Below are 19,198 nucleotides of genomic sequence, written 5' to 3'. Positions count from 1 at the left end.
TTAGTGCATGTACAGGACCTGAGCACGTGTGTGTATTTCAGGGCTGTGTGTAATAACAACAGAGTGTAAATTTATAATTTCCACGGAGGGGATCAATAAAGAGTATACATTATGAAGGAGTTATTAGCACAACCTTCAACATCTGCAGCAGTGAAATGCAACATTCCACTACTGGATGAAAATAACATCCATGGTAAATATTGCAGTTTGCTGCTGCGATCTGGGATTTGAGTAGCGATTTGTTGCGTAATGCAAAAACATCAGCAGAACAGAAAGAACATGCAGTGAGTTATGTTCAGATCTGTAACATGGTAATCACACTCTGAATCCTGTTGGTCATCGGGATATATGGCCCCGTGCTGTGTCAGCAGTAAAAATGATTTACACAGCACAAACACAGAGTCAGTTTGCTGCCATGTTACCCCCCGAGGCAGAAGAGGCTACTCAGTTTTACTTTGATAGAAGTAGAAATTCCACAGCGTGGAAATACTCCGGCATTCAAATATCTTGCTTAAGTAAAACAAGTTTAAATCCTATCAAAATATACCCGATATACCAAAAAGGAAATGTTCTTTTTTAGGGAAAATTCACAATTTTAGAATGTGTTTTTATTGAATTATGGAATTATACTTATTGCTGCATTCATCTGTTCATCACTTTATTGTTACAGCTGTATACAACATACTTCATATTTAATTATTTTGCATTTTGTTTTAATCGGAATCTGCAGAAGTACATTTACTCAAGTATTGTAAGTAAGTACACACTCTAAAAAGAATTATAGTGGCTTAACTTAAAAAAATTAAGGTAACAATTTGCATGGACTTTTTTAAGTAGTTCCAACTCAGCCATTTTTAAGTAAATGCTGCGATTCTTTTATAGTTAGACTAACTAATTTATTTAAGTACAACCAACATGACTAACAAGTTTATTTAAAGTATATCTACTTAAATTGCATGAAAATGTTTAGGTAAAATTAAGTTGTCAAATTACTAAATTTAGGCTATTTTAACTTATTTATTTTGAGTAAATGTTCACAAATAGTGCTCTGTTTCACCCTCTAACAGGTACAGGTGGTTACTGTAAGTCCTGACAACAGAATGGAAAGCCTTTCCTTTCACTTGTTGTGGCTGTGTAAAACCAAGTCTCCTAAAAAGTATTTTTTAGCTCATTTTGCAGCTGCCAGCTGATGCGCTCTCTGTTAATACTGGGCCAATTAAAGATAGTCTTCCCTCAGTCAGTCAGTCAGTCAGTCAGACAGGCAGACAGACAGAGACAGGTTGAAAAATAACAAAGCTTCCCTTTAATGAAAATTATGAGTGTATTTGGGAGCTTCTAAGTTGCCCTTAAAAATGGAACATGTTCAAATTACTAACGTAAATTTTGGAGGCCCAATCCACTGAGTCCAGCATGTTAAAAAATACAATAAAAAACACCATGCACCATGTTGTTGAATTTGAGGACAGTCTAATTCTTCACATTTTTAGCATAGCAGTTTACTTTTTAAAGACATAACCTTCGAACTGGCTTTCAGCCCATCCAGTTAAAGGCATATCTTTTGAAATACCTCAAAAGTGTTTTTCCGTTCTTTTGGGTAGCTGAGGTTGAGTCCGTATATCAGCCCCATTAGCAAGGCACATGCTCTGGGTACGTCCAGGTCTTGCAGGACTTCTGTTCCCTCAATGAAGATCCTGGCGCTGGTTGGATCAGACATGGTGGCACTTCTGGAAAAGACCATCTCCATCACTTCACTAACAATATTCCCACCATCCTGGCATAAGTAGGTCAGAATCAATGTCAGTGTTTTACTCCTCATGTTTAAAATCAAGAGTAACACAAAGTACAGTGTGTATGTGAACTTAAGTGTCTGATTTACCTACCAACTGCTCTTTGAAGAGATCCTCCTCCTTTTCTCTGAGATACACCATTAGACCACAGATAGCAACCTCTCCTTTTTTTCCACAGACTCATCCTGTGAACAAAAAAACATATGCTAAACTGCTCTTCTATGAATTTAAGTTATTAATAATTAGATCACTTGGAAAACAGACCAAAGAATGAGGTTGATAAGACTTAGACTGTACAAACTACCAATCTGTATTGTTTTAAATTAAAATCAAATAATGAATTAATTTTAAAAAGGCCTTGTAAATATTAAATCTGTTATGTAATATATTAACAATTATACATGATTCAGTTTCCTTGTTCTGTTGTACTGGTGCAAGTGTTGCATGATGACCAATGATGAAACTGTTAAGGCTTTTGAATTCAACTTTGTTATTACATTTACTATGCCTGTCTTGTTACCTTTCACTACTCATATAGTTTTGGTTGTAATTGAAATTTTTTTTAGCAACTTCAGAGCAAGATATATTTATCTATAATGGGTGGATTGCAACCAGCTACTTTTAATACATCCAGCGGACAAGGAGCACTGATAGTTTTCATGTGAAATTGTGTTTCTGGCCACCTGTCAATTTGTCAAAATTCTAATTAACATTCTCACTGAAAGTGAACCAACACAACATCACCCATACCAAAATATAATGTTCAAACCAAGATTACTTAACCCAATATCACCTACAAAAACATTTAGAAATTAACTATATTACTTACCTCTAGCAGGTTTCTTATGCGCTGAAAATTCATTTTTGAAGCCCCTCCTCTTAAGGACACCAAGGACTATATTTTTGTTGTGTGCTGGTCCAGTTTTTGCCATGAGCGTTGCCTCAAGGTTAATAGTGGTGATCCTCCTGAATTCTTCATTTATCTGTATAAATATAAGACACAAATGACAAAATTTGACAAAACAATTTGGTAATGTAAAAAATGACCCTAAAATGAAACGTACTGTGAACCATTTTATGAAAAAATATTTACCTGAGCTGCATCAAAAGAGCAGGCCATCGGTGTTTTAGGTTTGTGACTGGTGGTGCTTCATTCACAACCTCCTGCCTGCAAATGGAGAATGATTAAGTTAGGCAATTCTCCAATTTCTTCATCTTCAGGATCTTCACTCATTGCACCCTCCATATCCTCCTCAACAACAGAACTGTCCCCTACATTTAAAGGATTGACAAACCTCTGCAAAAACTCAGGCTTAAAGTGCTTCAGTGAATGAGGAGTGTGTTTCCGGTTCCTATGAGAGGCAAATGTTCCATGAATGTTTGTTTTGAAAGCACAATTTTCAAAAACACAAGAGACAGTTTCCTGTTTTTTTAAATGACGGCCAATGTGCTCAAAGTATTCTCTTTCTGTTGAGATAGGGTTTAGAGAACAACACAGACAGTTAAAAGACAACACTTCTCTATGTGTCACTGTCTCACAGGTTGAATAGCCTCTTGAAAGATGGGTACGCAAACTGCCCCATGTTTTAAATGAGCACTAACAATCCCAATAAAGACTATAATGTTTTAACAGCTCAGTCCTTTTTGGTGTTTCAAATTTGCAAATTTTACAACTCCAATTCATTTTAAAACTATGAAATCTACTTGCAAAAAACTGCACAGAATTGGGCTTATGTCTTACACCATGCTTTTTCAGAATGCTAACATTAATGGCAGTTAATTACTGTTGGACTTGAGCCGTTAAGCTACCACTGGATACAAAAGATACAAAAAACTGCTCTGAAGCATGGTGCTGTTAAGACTAGCTTGCTAATGTATGCTAACTCAACAGTTGGTGAATTAGCTTAGGAAAAGCTACAACTTCAATTTGAGCACGTGAAAACAAATTATGTCTGTTAATACAGTTACTACATGCAAATGAAACAAAGAAAGAGACTCACCAAGTATTTTCTTGCAAACTCAGTCGAGCTGGGGGTGTCCTGAACAAGCCCGCTGTGTTTACCGGTAACGAGTTTATCCAGCGTTTTTTTTTTTTGCCAGCCTCCAGGTTCATTTAGAAACTGATTTGCCTTCTCTGTGGCAAAAAAAACACACTTTGACTTTCTGTATGGGTGTCGCGTTGGGTTGCTGCCGTTTCTTGCTATGATGACCGGCCTCGGCTTGCCTCGCAGTGGGAAAACGGACGCACGTGACACGACTCGAGTAGAGATATTGGAAACACGGCAAGTTTCTCCCGCTCTTCTTTTCTGGTAGAAGGCGTGGTCAATCAGCAAACATGTCCGGGCAAGTTCATACTGAACTCAGCTTTTGAAAGAGGCTCAGTAGAATGACAAGTAGCACTAACTCAATCTTTTTCTATGTTAAGAAAACGTAAAAGTGTTTATTCATAATCAATATATATTTAAGTCAAGACACTTTTATTATTTCAGTTTGATCTACTTCTTAAATAGTTATCAACTTACTAAAACATGTATACGTAACAAATTCAATTTTTGTGCTAAAAATGCTCATGATTTTAAGCTTTACCTACTGATCCCATGAATTATTTTTTAGAGTGCAGTTTTGAGGTAGTTGTACTTTACCTGAGTATTTTCATTTTCTGCTACTTTATACTTCTACTCCACAACACATTTGGAGCAATGTACTTTTTACTCCACTTCATTTATTATAAATTTTAGTTATATTGCAGGTTTAGCAGAGGTGTCAGTAAGGTAATTAGTAGAAATCTATAGTTTACTAGAGTAATTATTTTGCAGCGCTTTTTACTTTTACGTTTTTGTTATCCTATTTCAGTTTGGCTTTTCTTCATTCCAGCTTGTCATCCTTCTAAAAAAAATTTTTTAAATACCATACGATAAATCACGCCATCCGGAGAGAGGGAACCCGTTCCCCTCACAGAATCCTGCAGCTGAGCTTGGATGTACATTTCATTCCATAAAGGCTGTTAATGTTGATAACATGTCTCTGAAATTTGACTTTTTGCATCATTACAATACTTACTTACATAGGCAACTATTCGTCATACCTCCCGCTTTATAACACATGTCAAGCTCAGTTAGTACACACATATATGACTCTTTAATGTACTGTCATTGTACTAAAATGCGTTCTTTTCAATATGCATAAATGCGGCTGAAACAGGTCGTTCCAAATGTTTCAACATTAACATTTTAAATAACTTACAGTCACTATGGCCTTTAGAAAAATGTTTTTTTGAGGAGGGGCAGTGCACTATAGATTTTGTCCTTAGTGGCATTCTTTTCCCTTTGCATTACTTTTACTTTTTACTTTTAGTAGTTTTGAAACCAGTGCTTTTCCACTGTATGACTATACAGCTTGAATTGATCCTTAACAGAAGTACTTTTAAACCCTGTACTTCTACCTGATTATGAAGGGAACTTTTGACACCTCTGAGATTAGAATATAAAACAAATTATAAACAACCATAATGTGATGATGTACAGTAGATGGTGCTGTACCCAGCGTATATAATGTAGTTCATGAATGCATCACTAATTACATAATTTACAGGATTCTGAACTGGAAATAACTTGGTATTTTAGTTATATTGAAGTAAGATTTTGAAGTTTACTTGTAGTATATAACACATACATACATACAAGGTGTTACTCTGCAGGGTGCCCAACTTTTGCAACGCCATTTTTTGTTTTCTGTTATTTGAAAGTGTAAATGATGGAAATAAATCTAACTTTTTGTGATATATTATACGAATGTCTGATCTGTCATTTGATGCCTTTTGGAGATTTTCCATCTTTTCTTGGCTCTTCATGCACATTATTTACAAATTTTACCTGGGGTCCCAAACTTTCAGCCCCACTGTGAGAGAGAAGGAGAGAGAGAAGTATGATACTTTTACTGAAGTAAAGTGAAAAGATCTTTGCACTTCTTCTACCTCTGAACATCATCACAGAAACAAAGCGATGTATTACCATTCACTGTATTTATTCTCCCATCAGTCTAGTTGCTGTGGTGAACAGTAATAAGTGAGCAGGTTGGCAGAAACACTGAGCTCAGTGAGTGCAGTAGTGATTGCTATGCTGAACATGCAGTGATGCTCACTGCACCAGACATCGTTTCCCTCTTCGTTTCCTTTAGATCCAACCAGAGTTTATTTTTGTTGGACTGACATTGGAAAGTCTTTTTCTTTCTTTTTTTGCATCTTCTATAAAAACACGTGGGTGATGTGCACGTCTTCCGCTGTTGATGCATGTATATTTTCTTAACTGTGGCTTAAATCAGATCAGTACCGCGGTGGGTGTGTATGCAATACCCTTCCATGGAGGTTTTCTTTGAGACAGCCGCTGCTCATTACAGCCAAGCAAGAAACATGCCTTTGTTTTACAGCTTTGTGGGGCTTTGGACTTTATCGGGGCATAATATGTGACCGACATATAGCGAAGCTTGATCTATTGTGCACACGGATCTTTTTGTCTGTTTTCATTGGTTTTGTTTTTTAATAAAAAATGAAGCAGTTCATCTTAAAAAGAGTGTATCTTGTTGTTTATATCTGCAGTTTGATCGATTAAAAACAGAAGTTGACATCAACTGTAATCAGGAAAAGTGATAGTACTCAATGCAGAATATGTACCCTTTTACCATCATTAAAAAAGGATTTTACTCTGGTAGTTGATAAATGGAAGTCATTTTTAACTATTAACTAATCTTGCTTTCATTATAGTTTAATATTCTATGTAATAGTGAGAATGCTTGCTAATTACCCCATGTGAAACCTTCACAATGTTTGTAATGTAATGTTTTTATGACATTCTACTGACTTTTAATGGCATGTTAGAATCGCAGTACTTTTTTTGTGTGTGTGTGTGTGTGTGTGTGTGTGTGTGTGTGTTTTCCGTCTCCCGTCCAGGCTGGCATGGCTGACCTACATCCTGCTCATCGGCTTCCGACTCCACACCCTGATCTCCTCACACCTGTGGTCCATCTGATTGTCTGCTGCGATTTAAGCCAGTCCTTTCTCTCCATTCTTCGCCAGTTGTTTTTGTTCCCCTTTGTCTCTAATCTGAATGTTTTTCCTTGTCCTCAGTCCATATTTTTTTGGAAACCAAACAACTTTCCCCGCTGTGCTACAGCGATCAGCCAGACTCAACTAGCAAACAAGCTCAGTCAGTAGGGAGTTGAGAACCCAAAGGTTGGTGGTTCAAATCCCCATACAACGGACTGCATGGTGTGGACTGCTGGCTGGAAAGGTGCCGATTGACCTCCTGAAGTACTACCCCCACCAATCCATCAGCAGTTGCTCTACTAAAGTATAAATTGTTGTTATTAGTCCAAACAAGAAATACCATCTATGACTTTATTATACTGTATCTTTATGATGTACTAAACTGATTTTTTCATGACATAATAGACTGGAATTCTTTTACTTTTTAATGACCTACTTTAGTATGACTTTATTAGGACAAAGTCATTCCTTAAGGGAGGTGGACCTGTGTCAAAAAAAAAGTGCAAACAAGTCATATTATAATGAAACAAGTTTATAGTATTGAAAAAGTGATTAAAAAAAAAAAAAAAAAAAAAAAAAAAAAAAAAAATAGTACAGCATGTCGAAAAAAGTAATGAAAAAAGTCATGTCAAAAAAAGAGTGATAAGTTGTGGAATAGCATGTCCTTGTAGCTCCACTTAGTTTTTTTGAAAATCCCTATGACAGATTTTATACATTTACAAGTTTCCTAAACTCTAAAGCACAAACACAATTGGCAAAACTGTTATTCATGCTCAAAATCACACATTGTAAACTAAACTCCAACTAATTTTCAAAATACAATACACTAACGCTACACACGTCTAACAAAACACTGCAAACATGTTTCAAAATCAAATAATTATTCAAAACACTAACACATGTTCTGTTACGGACAGAAGGAGGACCCAAACGCAGAAATATGCTGATTCATAGAGGGTTTATTCACATAGTTCAACAGAAATCCGCAAAGGGCAAAGTCCAAACACATCCGACCCAGCCCAGGGGGAAGCAGGGGTCCAGAACCGGAGGAAACTCACGGGGACTGACGGGAAATTCACAGGAGGCCCAGAGAATAGCCAGGGAACAGCAGGATAAGGCAGGCTGGCAGCGCTGACGGGACGGAACACCGCCTGGAAGGACAAACAGACAGGGAAAAAAGGATGACAGCAAACGGATAAACTCACAAGGGTACGGCGAAGAGGACAATCTTGCATGCGGCAACCAGGCATGACAGGCAGAAGGATCTGACAAAGGACAAAGAAAAAACACAGGGGTTAAATAAAGAGGTACGGTTAATGGGGAACAGGTGAGACGTCAGGTGAAGCACCATCAAGGCGGGGCTAGACAATCAGACAAGCCGACATAAAGCTAACAAGACTAGACAAACAGGAAACATACTACCACAATAAACAGGAGACAGAACAAACAGACACAAGACAATCCAACAACCCAAGACCAAGGAGGCCAAACAGGAGAAATAAACCCAAGCAACCCCAAACCATAACATTTTCTCTTCCACCAGAGCGTGTAGTTCAATCATAACAATGACAAAAAACACTCTCTCAGCTGAAATTACAGAAACTGCATTATTTTAAATGTGTCAGGTATGCTCTTATGCATTAAACAGTATAGTATTGATCATTGATTGTTTTGCACATGTTTTGTTTCTTTGCTTCAGAAATTCAATACAAAAAATGAAGTACCATCTCAGAGTACTTTATAGAATGTACAGTTTATGAAAAAAAAAACGAGACAGAATTGCTGCAGTAAAGACTTATTGCAAAGGACATTACTGCAAGATATACAACAGAAAGAAACCGGAATAATAATAATAATAATAAAAAGTAATCTTCTGATCTGGTCTTCGCATTTGGCCACATGTTCTCATCCACATCACACTTGATATCTTCTCTGGCAAGCATCGAAGAATCTTTTTCATGCCTTACCCACCCCTGCAGTGTTCAGCTGTGACGTCTTGGCATCAGCATCCATTGCACCAGGAGGGACATTTGGTCATGTGGACGACGATCAAAACCTTTCATCTCCAGGCTGAGAAAAAACTCCTCAATGGGGTTGAGGAAAGGAGGGTAAGGGCAAGAAGTGAACATCATCCTTGGATGTGCGTCAAACCAGCTGTGGTTTACAGGAATGGTGGAATGCCACATGTCCCATGTGATCACATATGTTGCAAGACGCTCCACCTGCCCCCTTTCTACCTCTGGCACCCAGTCTTTCGTGCGGTCTTCTGAAAACAGAAGGGGGTCGGTGTTGTAGGGGCCAGTCTCACATTTATGCAGGAGTCACCATTGTTGGAGATTGCGGCGCACATGTGATGTTTCAACAACTGCATAATTCAATAACTGTTTTCCATTAGCAATGGAATAAATACAGGGAAAATATTTGTGTTTCAATTCACAATGAAAAAAGTCATAATAAAATATGTGGAAAAAATTCATAGTATAGTATGTTGAAAAAGACATAGCTACTGACAAAACTTCATGTATAGTATGTCAAAAAAGTCATGGTATAGTATGACGAAACGGCATAGTCGAGTATGTCAAAAAAGTCATAGTATAGTATGTTCAAAAAGTCATAAAAAGTCAGTCATAGTAGTATGTCAAAAAAAGTCACAGTGTAGTCTGTTGAAAAAAGCCATTAAAAAGCTGGTATACTATTCAAAAACCTAATAGTATAGTATGTCTAAAAGGTCACAGTACAGTATGTCGGAAAAAGTCTTAAGAGTCAAAGTATTGTATGTTGAAAAAGTCTTAAAGAGTCACGTATTGTATGTCAAAAAGTCTTAAAAGAGTCACAGTATTGTATCGAAAAAAAGCCGTGAAGAAGTCATAGTATAATTGTTCAAAAAGTCATAGTATAGTTTGTCAAAACGTCATAGTACAGTATGTCAAAAAAGTCATTGTACAGTATGTCAAAAAAGTCATAGTATAGTATGTCGAAAAGTCATAGTTAGTATGTCGAAAAGTCATAGTATAGTATGTCCAAAAAGCCACAGTATATGTATGTCGAAAAAGTCTTTAAGAGTCATAGTTTAGTATGTCGAAAAAACGTCTTTGACTTACTATGGATGTAGTATGTTTCAACATACTATACTATGACTTTTTCACATTGAATTAATGAAATGAGTGAAAAATCAAAGTATGGTGTGGCAAAACGTGATAAAATCATGGCATAGTATGTCAAACCATCAGTAAAGTATGCCAAAAAGTCATAGATACTATGTTTAGTATTGTAAGGTATGTTGATAGTATAGTATGTCAAAATAGCAAAAAAAACATAAAGTAGTGTAGTATTTCAAAAAGGCATCGTATAGCGTGTAAAAAAGTCATAATAGTATGTCAAAAAAACAATATAACTCATAGAATAGTATGTCAAAAAGGTTATATATACTTTAAAAAGTCATAGTATAGTATATCAAAAGGTCATAGTACGAATTTCAAAAAGGTCATAGTATAGTATGTTGAAAATAGTCTTAGTATAATGTCCAAAAAGCCATAACAATCATAGTATAGTATGTTGAAAAAGTCATAATATAGTATGTGGAAAAAATCTTAGTATATTATTTTGACAAAGTCATAGTATAGAATGATGAAAAAGTCATAGTACAGTATGACAAAACTTCATAGTAGAGTATGTCAAAAAAGTATATATAGTATGTGGAAAAAGTATGTTGAAAAAGTCATAGTATAATATGCCAAAAAAAACATAAAATAGTATATGTCGAAAAAGGCTGGTATAGTATGTTGACAACGTCATAGTATAGTATGTCAAAAAAGCCAAAAAAGTCAGTCAGACAGTATGCTAAAAGGTCACCGTATAATCTGTTGAAAAAAAGCCATTAAAGACTAGTATTTACGGTGAAAAAAGTCATAGTATAGTATGTCAAAAACTAATAGTATAGTTGTCAAAAAAGGTCACAGTATAGTATGTCGGTATAAAGTCTTGAGAGTCAAAGTACGTGTGTCGAAAAAATTCTTAAAAGAGTCATAGTATATATGTTGAAAAAAGTCATTGTATTGAAACAAATCAAGTGGTATGGCAAAAAGGGATAAAATCAAAGTATAGCATTCGAAAAACGTGATGAAAAAGTCGTGGTATAGCATGTCCTTGTAGCATCACTTAAAATGTCATTTAAACGATTTCTTTTATGCAAAGTAATTTCTAAAAACATTATGTGCAGGGTTGGAACCCTGCACTCTTGTCTTAGGCCAAGAGACCACCATTCAGGCACAATACTGCATGGTACATCATGCTGAAAAAAAACTGATAAAAAGTCATGTATATATGTCAGAAAAAGTGAAAAAAATCACAGTATAGTGTGTCAAAAAAGGTCTTGAGAGTCACAATACAGTATGTCAAAAAAAAGTCTTGAAGTCATAGTAGCCTATAGTATGTTGAAAAAAGTGAGAAAAAAGTCATAGTATAGTATGTTGAAAAAGTGAGAAAAAAATCAAGTATAGTATGTTGAAAAGTGAGAAAAAAAAGTCATAGTATAGTATGTTGAAAAAGTCATGGACATAGTATGTCAAAACAATCATAGTAGAGTATCTGAAAAAAAGTCATAGTATAGTGTTTCAAAACGTCTAGGTATGTAAAAAAATCTGTAGTATAGTATGTGGAAAAATTCATAGTATAGTATGTTGAAAAAGTCATATAATAGTATGTTGAAAAAGTCATGTAAGAGTATGACAACATGTCATAGATGTATGTCAAAAAAGTCCTAGTATAGTTATTTAAAAAGTCATAGAAGTATGTGGAAAAGTCATAGTATATATGTCCCAAAGCCATGAAAAGTCATAGTAAGTTGTTAAAAAAGCATAGAAAGGCTAAGTATATTATTTCGAAAAAAAGTCATAGTAAGTATGTCAAAAAACCAAAAAAAGTCATGGTACAGCATGGTCGAAAAAGTCTTAAAAGAGTAGTATGTCAAAAAAGTCATAGTACAGTTTGCAGTTAACGTTCATAGTATAGTTACCAAAAAGTCACACAAAAATCATTGCATGTATGTCGAAAAAAGCCATAAAAAGTCATAGCATAGTAAGTCAAAAAAATCATAGTATATTGAACTAGTCGAAGTTTAGTATGGCAAAAATTCATTGTATAATATGTTAAAAAAGTCATAGTAAATAGTAAAAAAAGTCAAGCAAAGTATGTCCAAAAAGCCATAAACGTCTAGTATAGTATGATGATAATGTCGTAATAAGTATGCTGAAAAAGTCATAGTATAGTATGTTGAAAATGTCTAAGAATGGTATGTTGAAAAGGTCACAGTATAGTCTGTTGAAAGAAGGCATAGTATATATGTCAATAAAAGTCACAGTTAGTATGTCAAAAAAAGTCTTAAGAGTCTATAGTACAGGATGTCAAAAAAGTCTTAGAGGCATAGTATAGTATATTGAAACGAGTCAGCGTATGGTATGGCAAAAAGTGATAAAACGTCTTTGACTTACTTGATGTGTATGTTTCAACATACTATACTATGACTTTTTCAAAACTCTATACTATGACTTTTTCACATATGTATGTGAAAAAGTCATAGTACGTGTGTCAAAATGTTATAGTACAGAATGTCGAAAAAGTCATAGTATAGTATGTTGAAAAAAGTCATAGTATTGTATTAAAAAGGATAGTATATGTACTATACTATCCTTTTTTGACATACTATTCTATGACTTTGTATGACTTTTTGGACATACATACTTTTTTACGTACTATACTATGTCTTTTTTCACATACTATACTATTATTTTTTTTTTAATGCTATTTTACATACTTTACTCTGACCTTTTTACACTTTTTTGACATACTATACTATCAACACACAGTACAATCCTATTCAACTAGTATCTATGACATTTTGGCGTCGAAAACGTCATTGCTATTATGTCCAAAAATGCCATAAAAAAGTCATAGTGTAGTATATCGAAAAATTCATAGTATAGTCTGTCAAAAGGTCAGGTATAGTAGTCGAAAAGTCATGGTAAGTTGTAGAAAAAAGTCCAAGTTTGTTTGCCAAAAATATAATAAAGTCATTGCATAGAATGTCAAAAAAAGTCATAGTATATTGAAACGAGTCAAAGTATGATATGGCAAAAAGTGATAAAAAGTCTAGTATAATAGTCGTAAAAAAAAGTCAAAGTATAGTATATCAAAACAAGTCCCATTATGGCATGTCGAAAAAAGTTGTGGTATAGCATGTCCTTTTAGCGTCACTTAACGTGTCATTAGCTGATGCTTTTATCCAAAGTCACTACCAAAACATGGTAGGTGCCAACCTGGGTTGGAACCCTGCACCTCTTACTTTAAAGACATAGAGCTACCATTGGGCCATAATACTGGATGGTACAACATGCAAAAAGTCTCATATAAGTATGTCAGAAAAAAGTGAGAACAATTTTAGTATGTCAAAAAAGTGAAACCATAGTAGAGTTGTCAATAAAGTCAAAGTTACAGTACCCAAAAGTGATACAAAATCATAGTATAGTATGTTGAAAAAAGCCATAAAAAGTTGCATAGTATGTCGAAAAAAGCCATGAAAAAGTCATAGTATTAATGTTGAAAAAGTCATGGTATAGTATATCAGAAACTCATTATAGTACTGTATGTGGAAAAAAACATGTTTGTATGTTGAAAAATCATAGTACAGTATGTCAAAAAGTCATGGTATAGCATAAAAAAATTCACAGTAATAATTAGTATTATAAGAATTTCAAAAACACCCAGTATAGTATGTCAGAAAATGACAAAAAGTCATAGTACAGCGTTGAAAAAATAATAAAAGTCTATTACGTATCTTGATATATCTTAGTATAGTATTGAAAACCGGTGATAAAAAAGCATAGTATAGCGTGAGGAAAAAAGTGATGAAAAGTCTAATATACTATTTTGAAAAAAACAAGGAAAAAGTTATAGGTCTAGCATGTTAAAAAAATTGGTTTAAAAAATCATAATATAAATATTATGAAAAAAGTGATGAAACATTTAGTAAAGCATGTTGAAAAAAAACCCATTATGTAGCAAAAGTAATGAAAAAGTCATAGTATTGTACTTTGAAAAAAATAATTAAAAGCATTATATAGTATATTGAAACAGTCAGAGAAGTGATAAAAGCGTCATTTATTTATAATTTTTCAAGACATACTATACCATGACTTTTAGGACCTCTTTTAATGATATGCTCTGCCAGGCTTTCTGCTAGCTGTAGGTTATAAGCAGCCCAATTGTATGTGGTATCAAATTCTGAATAGTGTACTATTCTTTTATTTTAATAAAGAACAGGTCCATTTATGTTTCTCGGGGTGTTTATTTCAACAAAGTTCACCACCATAATTGATCACTGCATGCAATACTTCAACACAAAAGATGAGCTTTTTCCAAACATTTAAATCCCCAAAAAGTTTTTCTTCATTAGCCACTCTTGCCTCACATTTTCACTCTTCAACAGTCAAAAGCAAATATTGAAATACAAAGTTAGGAGGGCAGGTAGTACCTCAGCAAAAATCCTTCAAAAAGTCAAAATACTGCAATCACTCGTTAAGATAATTATTTACCTGCTCAACTAGTTTCCATTTTCTTTATCACCATGCAATTGAAAAAATAACAAGGACTCATTCATGATACTTTTGTATGTTTTCCTCCCCCTTGTCATGTTTACTAAATATGTATTCACATATATATTTTCTGATGAATGGAAATGGGCTGCAGCTGTACTTAGTTAGGCCCCAGCATGCTGCAGTTTAATGGGAGGACGTTAGAAAGTTAGAAGGTACCCAATTACACACTACACTGCTGTCTGTGGGGGGGGGGGGGGTTTCAGCCGCTCAATTGTTGGTGCTACTGCAAGTGGGGTTGGCATCCAGGCAACATGAAAAAAGACCTTTTGGGTGAAAAAACAGTCTGCATACTTCCTACCTTTATGGAGATCACGACAACTTGACGATATTTAAAATGAAAATGTTGGTCTGTGAGAGCCACCTGCTTCTACAGCAATTCAATTTTTATTTCTCAGAGAAAATAAAAATGACAAAATCTGACTTCAGATCTCTCATACAACAAATCATATAATGCATCTGATATAAATACTGTTAACTCCAAATTGAAGAAAGAGACTAAAGAAAACACCTTTACAGAAACCCATCTACCAACCATTAAAAATGGTACACTACAATCATAATAGTACCATCGACAGATCATTTTATTGAAAGCCACAACATCTCTTTCTTCACACTTATTTTTGCAGTACGGATTTTTCCAAACATTTGGACATATTGTTTGTGGATTATGAATTTTTTTTTTTTTTCCTTTCTTCACCCTTCAGCTTAAACTCTTCACAGGTCTCCATGGAGTTCCTTTCAGTATCTGAAGTATAATCACATAACGAGCTTGTGATCGTCCCCCTGCTCATTTCCTCAGAGCTCGTCTTCATCAGAAATGAGTAAATCCGCAGGGAAGCTAAGCACGCCCCCCCCCCAGCATTCTGAAACGCACGTCAGCCGTCTCTACACGCAGATCTCAATGGGCGTTGCCACCAGCATGCGTCCTCTTTCGTTGTTTCCCTGTTGACGCGCTGTGACTGCCGGTGGGACGGCGAGCTGTTCGTGGACATGGAGGAGTTGGGTGTCCATCATGATGCTCCCCTTCGCCACCACCAGCAGGCGATAACTCTGCTCTTCAGTCTGTCCACCAATGCGTCCTCTTCAGATGAAGACGAGCAGATGTCCAGAGGAGCGCACTGCTCGCCGAGCTGCTGCTGTTCCCGTTCTCGGTGTCCAGCATCCAGCACTGGTGAAGTAGCTGAAGACTTCTTTGACGGAGCAGCGCGCTCCTGCTCGATGGAGAGAGCCTGCGAAACATCGTAGGCCACTCGTCAGTGAAGCGGCGCCACTGCGACGGCACCGTGCCCGTCCGGCGACGCTGCCAGCGCACAAACTCCTCATAGAAGGTGTCGTTCGGCATGGCCTTCTCCAGGGAAGTTCCCTGTCGCATGCAGAAGAGCAGCACACGCCAAACGCCCACACCGTACGTGCTGTAATTCCACGCAAAAGCCCTCCTGCCGCGCGGTGTTCGCACAGCTCAGGCGCCGTGTACGGGATCGTGCCGCTCACACCCGCTTCACCGGGAGGCCGCGGCGCCGTGTCAGTGATGCCAAGTCTGAGAGCTTGACCTTCCGGCACTCTTTGTCAAAAATGAGGATGTTCTCGGGTTTGATGTCTCTGTGGCCCAGCTTCTTACAGTGTCAGGTAGTCCAGGGCGATGGCCACCTGGTGGACGCAGCGCTTGGCCACCGCCTCAGAGAGTCCCACCTGAACAGAGAAGAAGAACAATGAGGTCACGTACTGTATATAACCCCACCGTCATCAGTTCAAGAATAACCCCAACCGCGCTAAATGTTACCACTCAGGTCGCATTAGCTACAAGAGACAGCGACAAAAGGGCAGGCTGCCATTTCTTTCAGTGGGGTGGCTGTCTGCCAGCAAGCGGGCCAAAATAGACAAAAGTCAATTTTATGCAAATGCTGAGCGCTGCCACAGGCGACAGCCAATCGGAGTGAAGGCAGCGTGAGGAAGCGTGGCGTACGTACGTTGGTTCTTGAGTCAAAGAAAATCTTTAAGATGGCAGAGACGCTTCAGGACATCGTATTTCTGTATTATCTATATGTTTTGGCATTTTTATCTCATATACCTGTCGAGAATTAAATACTTTATATCCAAAACATGTCTTGTGACTTGACCATGCCTCTGAAGTGACTTGAGAGACCTCTGCAGATACTAGGCCAATACATACTACATCGATACAGGATCACCAGATTTACTTTGCCAAGCACAGGAGTGGGCCATGCACTATGAACGCCCATCGAGCGAGTGCCGCTATCTTTTGCAGGGCTGAGTCAGATACATCCCCGTCTAGACCTGTTCCATTACGTATCGACATTTACTACATGACTGCCACCTACTTTGCAGTTTACACATTTGACCGTATCTGTACTATTACTGTGTCTCCCCTGTATATTACAGATTCCTTATTTTTGCTATATTAGCCCTGTTAAGATTCTAATTAGATGTTGTTCCACTAGTGATTTGTGGATGATGTCTAGAATTGAATTCACTTCTTTACTGTTATTGTTCATAAAGAAAAGTGAACTTGTTACTGCACAAACTGCCAAAGAACAACAACAACATATTGGATTTGTAACTGATTATTTCATTCTTGTCTACTTCTGCTCCAAGTTTTGCTCCAGTCCCCAGTGCTCCGGGGGATGTGTCATATGGAATTGCCATGGATTCATTTGTTAGCTGCAAGCCACGTTTCTCTGCCTATTTGTTTTATTTTTGGTTCCCATTACCATTTATCCATGAAGGTATGCAGAAGCTAGGAAATAAGATAAGAAAAGATAGACTCTATAATCCCCGCTACAGCAGTAGTAGTAGTTCCTTGCAGATATTCATGGATGTACAGAGAAATATCACAGGATACTTTGTTACCAGGAAAACGTTAAAACATGATGATTGTATAGTGCATCCTTAAACAATAATATTATATATAATAGCATAGTATGTCATTAAAAAAAATCATAAAAGTCTTAGTATAATATGTAAATAAAAATCATAAAAAGTCATAGTATAATATGTCATAATAAAGTCATAAACAGTCACAGATTAGTATGCATGAAGAAATCATGAAAAATCATAGTATTATGTCATAAAGTAAACAGAATTTGAAGTAAGTATGCATAACAATCTTTAAAAAGTCTAGAAAAGTATGTCATAAAATCATAAAAAATCATTGTATAGAATGTAATAAGTCATATACTAATTCATAGTTTAGTAGGTCATATAAAAAGCATAACAGGTCACATTATAGCGGGTCAAAAACATATGTATAGTCATAAGTGCAATAAATTATAAAAAGTCATAGTAATTATGTCAAAAAAATATTCTGATTACTTTGATACAACTGACATGATCAAGATACTTCGTTTTGCAGTTCTACGGAGTGCCTTTTTTCTATGATTTCTAAATTATTTTTTTTCTCTCACAATGACTTGGCGATGAGGTAAGCTGCTTACCACAAATTTCAAGAATATTGCATCTAATACTGATATGTACATTTTTCTCTCACCTGTGGAGGGATGAGGTCGAACGACCCCTGCCAGGGCGTACTCCTGAGCAAAGAGTAGTACTCGTCTGTTTCGAAGGCAAGCCCGTACATTTTTGATATGAAGGGCGAGGGCAAGGTAGAGGGAATGCTGTACTCTCTCAGGAAGCTCTTCAGCTTGGTGGTCTCTCTTCCTCCGAAACTTCAGCGCCTTTTGGTGCCTGAAAAAAAAAGTGTTACTGAACTCCATTAATCTCATTCTCACTTCTTCTTGTCCGTGTTGGGATTTATTTTGCAGCTGCCAATGTGTGCCTGGAACTTAATTCAAATGATCAAAATTAGATGAAAATTAAAACTCCAAGCTACTGAATTAAACCCTGCTGGTTAAATCCTCCGCCGACCAGTTAGGTCCACGAGTGCCGGGGATGTTGAGCTGCTTCCTGCAAGACTGGGAAGAGTATGCAAATCCTTTTACTGCAGTAAAATTACTAATACCACACTGGGAGAATACTAGAAGAAGAGTCCTGCACTTAAAACATTACTTAAAAGATGAATCAGCAAGATTTACTTCAAAGTTTAAAAGTAAAGTTACTTATTTGTCAGTAAAATGAGCTGCCTGTGTTTCCATAGTATATAGATTGGTTAATATGACTGTAAGATGATTTTACTGCTGTAGATGTTTACGGTTGTGCTAATTTACCTCCTTTGAGATGCTGCGGTAGTCTATCATATCATTGCATCATATTCTATAAATATGTCTGCAGCGTTGCTGTCCTGTGGAACCATGTATCTCTAAAAAGTCAACTGTTCATGGTGTCAGACAAATTTTTCAACCTTTGTGACATGCATTTTTCAGCTGACCCAGATGCTTTTTTAAAGACTTTATTTAGCTTAAGAAGTAGGAGAATTTTTCACACATAAGAACACTTCATCCTTGTTTCATCACAACATCACCACCAACACATCGGAGATACGTGTTTTTATAATGGACGGGAAGGAGATGACAAAGTGTCGTCTGAAAGGACATATCAAGCTGTCGGACAAATGGAGTTGCAACTATAATTACAATAATCCCTCTGAGACTGTTGTGAAGCAGGGGCGATAAGTTGTACTAAATGGAAAACTCAAGTGAAGTACAAGTAGCAGGACTCTGTACTTGAGTACAGTGCTAGAGTTGGACATCTGCCCACCACTGTTTTGCGTGTCTGGCGAGTTTGTAATCGCTGCTACACGCTGG

The 19,198-nt window shown here is 36.5% G+C and overlaps 1 pseudogene; it reads right to left on the bottom strand.

Annotated features, from left to right (window-relative positions):
• Nucleotides 1–15,364: 15,364 nt before the first annotated feature.
• The window catches only part of LOC116703243 (serine/threonine-protein kinase SBK1-like), a 10,985-nt pseudogene continuing 7,151 nt past the window's right edge, over nt 15,365–19,198 (bottom strand).

This window comes from Etheostoma spectabile, chromosome 15, assembly GCF_008692095.1.
Source record: "Etheostoma spectabile isolate EspeVRDwgs_2016 chromosome 15, UIUC_Espe_1.0, whole genome shotgun sequence".
Lineage (NCBI taxonomy): Eukaryota > Metazoa > Chordata > Actinopteri > Perciformes > Percidae > Etheostoma > Etheostoma spectabile.
The sequence above is the reverse complement of the archived record's forward strand: the minus strand, read 5'-3'. Positions and strand labels throughout refer to the sequence as shown.